Source organism: Aphelocoma coerulescens, chromosome 11 (assembly GCF_041296385.1).
Source record: "Aphelocoma coerulescens isolate FSJ_1873_10779 chromosome 11, UR_Acoe_1.0, whole genome shotgun sequence".
Taxonomy (NCBI): domain Eukaryota; kingdom Metazoa; phylum Chordata; class Aves; order Passeriformes; family Corvidae; genus Aphelocoma; species Aphelocoma coerulescens.
Genome location: NC_091025.1, coordinates 9,386,775 through 9,394,939, shown reverse-complemented (window position 1 = coordinate 9,394,939; position 8,165 = coordinate 9,386,775). Strand labels below are relative to the sequence as shown.

General features: G+C 37.1%; 1 long non-coding RNA gene across 1 annotated transcript; it reads right to left on the bottom strand.

The window, feature by feature from the left end:
• Positions 1 to 2,431: 2,431 nt before the first annotated feature.
• Positions 2,432 to 4,103, bottom strand: LOC138117223 (uncharacterized). The gene is made up of 3 exons (XR_011154577.1): positions 4,028 to 4,103; positions 3,661 to 3,786; positions 2,432 to 2,513 (listed from the first exon to the last, which is right to left on the bottom strand). It is a non-coding gene; the product is annotated as an uncharacterized lncRNA (long non-coding RNA).
• Between the last annotated feature and the right edge of the window lie 4,062 nt (positions 4,104 to 8,165).

Genomic DNA, 8,165 nt, shown 5'->3' with positions numbered 1-8,165 from the left:
GAAGTGCTAGGAAAGTTTGTCATCCAAGATCTGAGAAACAAAATGATTAAATATCTGAACTCTCAAGAAATTGTGGAATGCAAATGGGATCATGGAACAAAAAACTCTTCAATAGTCTTCTCTACAGAATGGTGGTGTCAAGGTTTTACATCCTTCTAATCTGGGCAACACAAGCGTTCACCCTCCAGAACTTTGTGGTTTGGAACAAAAAAACCCAAATGTGCTTGTGTCCTTTGTTTATTTGGCAATGTTAAAATTCCCTTTTTTTTTCTTTCTCATTGCCATTTATCCCCAGTCAAACCACAAGCATTGTCCATTCTTCTTCCTTTCTTCCCAATAAAGATGAGGGGGAGCATGGGTAAGATAACACATGCTGTGACTGCAAGCATTAGTGTTGTTAGGATAATACAGGAATCTGCCTCCCAGCCACCAAAGCTCAGTTAGGGCATACATGGAGCCTTCACTAACAAAATGCAATTTATTATACATATTCTTTATCCTACCCTGAAGACCTACGTAAGAAAGTGCTTTTCAGTGGTGTAAAATTACATTCTTAAAGGCTGAATCTGTCTACAGAGGAAATAAAGCATAATGTGTAATAGTCCAGGCTGGATTTAACTTCCACATCCTTTAAGCTTCATCTCTCCGCTGATGCTGAAAATCAAAGGGCCAGTTCAGACAGATGTTTCTCTATCAAAAAAAATTGAAGTGTGAGTGATATCTATGAAAAATTTTTAGTGACACACTGGATTGTAATCAACCTCATAGTTTAAAACTGACTGATTCCAGTTAGAGAAACTTTCTCACTAGCAATGATTTGTTTTTATACTTCCTGCTGTTCAAACTGGTGGATTGTTATTTGTGATGATGATGAAGCACTTACTTAAACTTTTGAATGGAACAGATACAATTTTAGAAGCCAGTGAAAAGAAATAACCTGTAGAACTATACCTGAAAATGTGTATGGTCTATTTGCAAATATACCAAGAAGAAAACAGAAGGTATCTGTATGAAAATCATACAAGTAGTGTTCCAGTTCTGCTTCTTTTTTTACAGTTTTTACCTGATTGATCATCTTGATATCAATTTATCAGTTACATTTATGACTTAACCCTCCTGACATATCTGCTGCTATCTAGTGGCTTCCACAGAAACAATAAAGCACATTTCTACACTCAAAAGCTGTGCAAAACATAAATCTATATTGACTTGCTATTGCATTTTCTGTAGCAAAGTCTGTCTAAGGAGTTCCTCTCCCCATTTTGGGCTTTGATACAATGGTTCACACAACTGTTTGTGGGGCTGCATAATGAAACATGCCTAGTAACTGATCAGTGTTAAAAATCACCCTTTTTCTTAAGATATTAAGGGTTAAGCTAACCCTAAGAAAAAGGGTTATTTAAAAAACTGATAATTTCCCTGATCTGTTGAGCGGATGCACTATCACTACCAAGGACAAGGGTACAAAGTGAGCAAACTTTGTAGACTGTTTTTGTCACTGAGAGAAAAAACTGCATCCATGGTGCCAATCCCTGATTTCTTAAACATTTCTGTGGAGTGGCTGTGCACAGTCAGCTCTTGCTTTGGCAGCAACCAGAACACTACCAAAACTAACCAGAATGGTACAAAACCAATTCATACACTGGTCATACACATTTTAAATTACATCTTTCAGAAATGCTGTTAAAAGCAGTCAGAAGTTCTGTTAACATCTTTCATTTTTTCTTTTTTTTTCATCTTTTCATTTCTTAACATCTTTTCATTTCATCCTTACATTTACAGGCCTCAATGAGATTGGTCCTCCACAATCATTTTCACCTGTCATCCAATACTTCCAGCTAGATGCCAGTTTTTGCTGCCTGTTTATTTGTGCCCAAACCTGTCTTTCCTACTATCCCTTAAATCTAGAAAACCCTGCTCAAATTAATTAGTATTCAACTTAAAATCCAACCTCAAGACATGTTGATACTTCAGTGTTTATAGTAAACTGCCAGTTAAGGTGCAGAGGAAGGTTGTGGGCAGGGAATTTTGATGCCATAAACACTCTTTACTTCCAGCTTCAGGAAGTCTACTAAGTATGCAAATAACTGGACTTGTTCCTCTGTGACATTTCTTATTTCTTCCACTTCCTTATTTCTTCCACTAAATTAGCTGCTGCAGCTACTGCAATATACTGACTGAAATAAACCTCAATGCATTGTTTGAAGATATGGGACAGAAAGCTGACTATTGCTGTATCTCTTCTGTTTGGTACTGTGGTTGTATTAAGCAATTTCCATGTGCCAGAAGCAAAGCTGCCTAATCACTGTGCTCAATTCACCTTTTCAAATTTTTTTAGACCCAAAGTCTAAAAAACTGTATTTAGAAGCAAAGATGTTTTTTCCTTAAAGCTGTTAGTAAGACATAGCAGAATTTACATTTATCTGCCTTACTTTGGCAAAGGACTTGAAGAACCAAAGCTCGCTGCTATACTTCAGTCCTCACTCCATATCCCAAGGGAAAAAATCAGTCATCTGTAAAACAGGAAAGGAAATGTAATAGATCAAACTCCATCAGATCAAATAAGCTTCACCATAGTAAACTGATGTGATTCTGTATTATATTATGCAAGAAAGAAAATAATGAATCCCTGAATCTTATAAGCAGAAACTCAGTTTATACCTGATTTCTAATATATTTTCTGTGCATAGACATACACACACACACACACACACACACTCTGGAAAAGGGCTGTTCCTAGCAGCAGTGAATCATTGACATTTCTGGGCTACTCAGCAAGGGTCAAGAGATAGTTTACAAATAACAAACTTCATTATTGCAATAGTAGCTCTCACAATGTTAAAGGGCGATTCACAGACAGTCACAAAATAAATTCATTATGTGTTTAGAAAGACTATTCAATTTGTGCATGATGTCATGCATTTATGAAGACAAGAGTTGAGAAAACAGACATACAAAATACTGAATAGAATTAATCAGCTCTCTCATGGTATAGCCTCTGTTTTCAAATACCACATGAGGCTGTTTTCATTCACAAGTTCAAGTTATGACAGAAGGAAAATTCAAGGGATAGTTTTTTACAAGACACAGGGTTAGCAGAACTTGTGTTAATGCCTCACTGCTGCTGTACCTCAAACCCATCTTTCTTCCAATATTTGATATTGTGAGTTTTTTCCTTAAGCACCAATACAACAAAGGTGCTGTAAAACCCCTCAAAGAGGGGATTTGAATGACTGAAACATGTGGCTAAGGAAACAAGGGAAAGGGGAAACAAGAAGATGGATGTAGGAGAAAAAAAGTTTCAAACTCAAGTTTCAAATACGATGTTAATGTAATATGAATGTTACAACTGTCAGGAGAGAGATACAAAGAGAAAACAACAAGTACACAAAACCACAATCTAATGTGGAAAGAACTGCCATGAAGTCAGAAAGTGTTGACTATTTCCAAATTACCTCCTGTGTTTCCAAAAAACCGTACAGAGGTTACTTATCTACTACATTTTCTGTCTGTAAAATCAGAGAGAAAGAATGCTTATCTGATAGGCAACTCGGATATAGAAAAATCTGTAAGTAATCTTCAGACCTATCAAGTTTCATGCACTAAAATGAGATTTCCACAACTGCTTTCAAACACACGTTCTCATACAGCCCTCCATACCTCTGCTGGGCAGTGCCACAACTTCCCTTTTCTTCCCACCTCTCAGTCATCATCCCAGGCTCCCTCCAGCCTCTGGTCCCAGCACTTTTCCCACACATCTGTTCTGAGGCACCTGTTCTATGTCACCTGTGGGCAGGAGAACACACCACTGTTTGTTTGAGGGGTCTCCTGTTTGTGCAGCTACAGATCTAAGATGCTACAGAACTGGAGAGAGTCAAATCCCTTGGGTGATAGAAGCATCTTCTGAAACAAATATCTGGCTAGATCCATAACACCAGGAAAAGTCAAATCTCTGACTCAGCCTACTTGACAGGAATAAAACAAATGAGTGAACAAGTTTGATGTGATAAAAAGTGTTGTCTCTTACTTTTCCCTGAGGCTTTTTTCCTACTTGCTAGTGAAGTCTTGCTCCTTTACCACCACCTGTGGTTGGTTTTGTTTTGTTTCCTGGGAAAAAAATCCTGAAATAGAAACAAACATGTAATTGGAAAAATATTCCAAATTAAATGTTATACAGAAAGCAAGCAATTGTAAAGAGAACTATGTTGTCCAATAGCAAACAGCATTCACAGAAGAAAATTCAAGCAGATGTAGCCAAAGCAACTACAGAAGAATGCAAACACGATTCTGCAGCTAGAAGATGACTAATAATGAGAACAAAAGATATATTGTTAATACAAATGATGGAATGGGAAGAATTATAAACAAAGTCATTCACCAAAAGAAAACATCAAATTAAGTATTGAGTGAATAAGTTAAGTAAAAAATAATTTTTTTTTTTAAAGCCCCACACCTGGAAATGTAAACAAAAGGAGTTTTTAGAGAGAGATGCCAAACAGAAAAGATTAACAATGGAAAAAAAAGTCATTGAAAGCCATAGAATATTTTCCAGCTTGCTGTGAAGGTTGGATTTAGAGTAAGGAAGATGAAGGCAGAGTATTTATACCACAAGAAGTTAAACCTTTAGTTTAAGAAAATTAATTGGGAAAGTATTCTCCTTATTTTTAAGTATAGTTGATAGACAAATAAGACCTTCCTCTACACTGTTTCAGAAACTGCTTATTCCTTTCTACAGGCTAAATAGGGAGAACAGAGAGTGACAAGTGGCTGAGCCAAATTAACAGCTCTTGGAGTCCAATCCTGTCCCCACCTTTCCAGCTTCTCTTTCTTTTCTCCCCACATCTTTCTTGTGTCGCCTCCGAAGTTTATCTGATTCATTTCAAGGTCAGGCAACAAAACACACTAACTTGGGGAAAATGTACACTTTGTAAGGTGGGCAAAGGTAACTTCTGTTGTTTTATCAGGTTGAACAACCTGCAGCCAGATGAGCTCCAGAGGTGGCTCAAGGTAAGCAGGGGGATCACGTAGTGAAGAGCAGAGAGGGTTACAGGAGAAGGGCACAGGGAAAAGGTAAGTGCTTTCTGGCAACAATTAGCTTTTACCTTAAGTCATAGCCAGTGTCTTAACTTAAGCACCTTAATTAAATACATAGAGTTAGATGGAGGGAACTGTGCCACTGCCATCCTTTATGTTCACAGAGGAGGTCCTATTACTATTCTTGAACTTGTATCTTCACATTCTTAGGTCTCTTATTCATATTAACCAAATCATCTCCCCAGAAGTTTAATTAAAGCTGAATTAGGAATATCCACCACTGCCAACCTCTCCTGTGCTATTCTGCTCCACAGCACTTCTTTTTTATTATACTACTGAAAGTATGACACTCTTTCAAGAGGAAGCTAGTATTTGATTTACACACTTGCAGGTTTTATTGCAAATCTCATGAATCCTGTTGAGTTTTATTTTTAGCCTCAAAACCTTACATTATGCAAATAGATTACAATCTGCATTTTCAAATTTTCATTTCTCAGTGGTGTTCACTGTTTTCTTGTTTATAGAGCCTTTGGTTATATATCAAAAAATCCTTGATTCTTTAATATACCTTATACTTTGATATACCTTAGTCGGGAAGGTTTTGCATGGTATTCAGACTAAATTTAGCCAATTTACAACTTTTTTTCTGTTTCTAATATCCAGGCTGCTTGCCCCTATTTAATGATGTTGAAGCAAAAAGTGGGACAAGGATTCTACTCCCTGTAGGTACAGATGTACAAACAAGCTACTGCAGGCCATGCCAGGGTGTGAACCCACAGCACGTCACATGCTCTGCAGAAGCTCTGCAACCTGTTCCTTCTCTAGTTTGTTATGTGCTCTTACTGCACAAAACTGGACTTTATGATACCTTGGTAGCCAACAGGAATTTGTGTAAATTATGTACTTATTCAGGCAGGGTGACCATGCTGGGCCCTTTGTCTTTAATATACAAAATTATTTTCTTCTGGGAGTTACAACTCTCCAATATCTTTAGATAGCAGACGGATCTCAGATTTCAATCACACATGCACATGGCAATAGTCTACATGCATAAAGAAACTGTTGTAGACATCACAGATCTCATCAGGAAGAGTAAATACACTTTAGGAAACTCTTCCAAAAGAAAAAAGCCCTTTGAAACTAGCTCTCTTTTGGGGAAAATTTTTATGCTCTGGTTCCTCTGAAAATTAAGCTTGGGAGTGGTCACATTAAAGTCAATGAGGGGAAATAGTGCATGCAAGAGTTTTGCAGGAACAAACTCCTTGCACATTTGGGATTTTCCTTGCTGTTATAACAACTGTATTTGATTGACTTTAGTAAAACGATCTATTTATACTGTGAAAATATGACACCCTCTGTACACCAATCTCTCCCTATATCCTCCAGGGTCTGTCCATGCACACAGATGTGCGCACACAAACACAAACCGTTCCTGTGCACTGACTGGCTCCTTGTGTTGCTTGAGCAAAAGGTTAAATGATGATTTGTTAGCTCATCAAACCTTTTCTGAATAGGTATCATTTTTCTCTGTGTTCCGGTGAATATGTAATCACTGTAGATTCTAAAAGAAACAAATGCCAGAGGCACTGAGGTAGGTGTGTTACATAAAAGTGAAGCTCAGTGAAAAGTCGTGTGACATCTGCAGCACCCGCCCAGCCCAACGTGCTGAGTAACGGGGTGAGAAATGGAGAGCTACGGGCACGAATAACACATCAGCACAACTGCACTCTCATGGGATTGTGTTTTCTAAATACAGTGATGCATAATGTGCAGCCCGAGCTGGAGACAACATTTAAATTCCTGAAGAAAGCAGTCCATGATAAATCCCTGAAACTAAGGGAATACCTGAGACAAGTATGTTGTAGACTGAGAAGGAAATCCATTTTAGATGAATGTATAAGAGATGCGGCCTTCACCTTGTTTGGCTTCTCTGAAGTATAATTTGCCCAAAATTAAACTAATCTACAAAATTCTGTCCTGTGCTATTGTGCTCATTACGTCTACGTGGAAAATATACAATCAGTTTGAAACATAATTTTAGAGGCCTGATATTAAAATCACAAATCATGACACAGCATACCAGAAAATATACTTTCAGACTGTAAAAATCAGGGATGATACAACAGGGGTCTTAAATATATTAATAATTCTAAAAAGACATTTTCATGCTTCTAAGGCATCTTACAGCAGCCTCTATGCTCATTTCTAAAAGAAGGGATTACCTGTGATGAATATAAACTGACTATTTGTGTATGATCTTCCCTGTGAGTGTAAGAAATAACCTGGGATTCCAGTCTGACCTCTGAGACATGTTGAAATTAAATACCTAAAATGTAGGTGTTCACTCCGAAAACTGTTATTTTTCAGTTTCTGCAAAATGATTTTTCCAGGTTAAAATTGCTGTTTCAGATTGCTTTGAGACTACATATTCCTTGCTTTTGCTTAAAACATCTTTAGAGACTTTTGCAACCGAAACATACAACTTTAACTAAGTTGTGGGGAACTTTGTCTATAAAGGCAATTATTCATATCTTTAACATATACTTCAGCCATTCCAACTGTACCCTGAGGAAATGTTAATTTTTAAACTTTTATGTATTATTTTAATGTAACTTTCTCTGTTACTATTTCTGCCTTATTCTCAATTTAGGAAGCTACTTGGAAAACCCTACTAAGGTAAATTCCTTACTAGTTTAAGAAGTCTTCCTTCCTTAAGAAGTTTATCTATGTATATACCTAAGTAGTGTAAATTCCTATAGAATTTATATCACTTTGATTAAAAATTCGAAGTATTTTGATAATAAAATTTTGAAGTGTTTTGCCCATCTGCAGCATATGATGATAATTCCATTAGACCTATATTTAACTATGGTAATATATTATTACACTTATCTCACTCTTACAATGACATTCATTGTGTAGCCTTGGGTACCTCCCTTCACCTTCTGTTTTCCTGACTGTAAACCAGGAATAATAACAGCACAGCCAGGAGTCACACACAGCCTCTCTGAGCCATGCAGAAGGGCTTTGCTGGCAGTCAGGTCATCAATGAATCCCCTCTAACCCATTCTTACCTTTGGCTTTCATTGTGAGGCATAATGAAATTTCTACAGGAATGTTTTATATTAAAT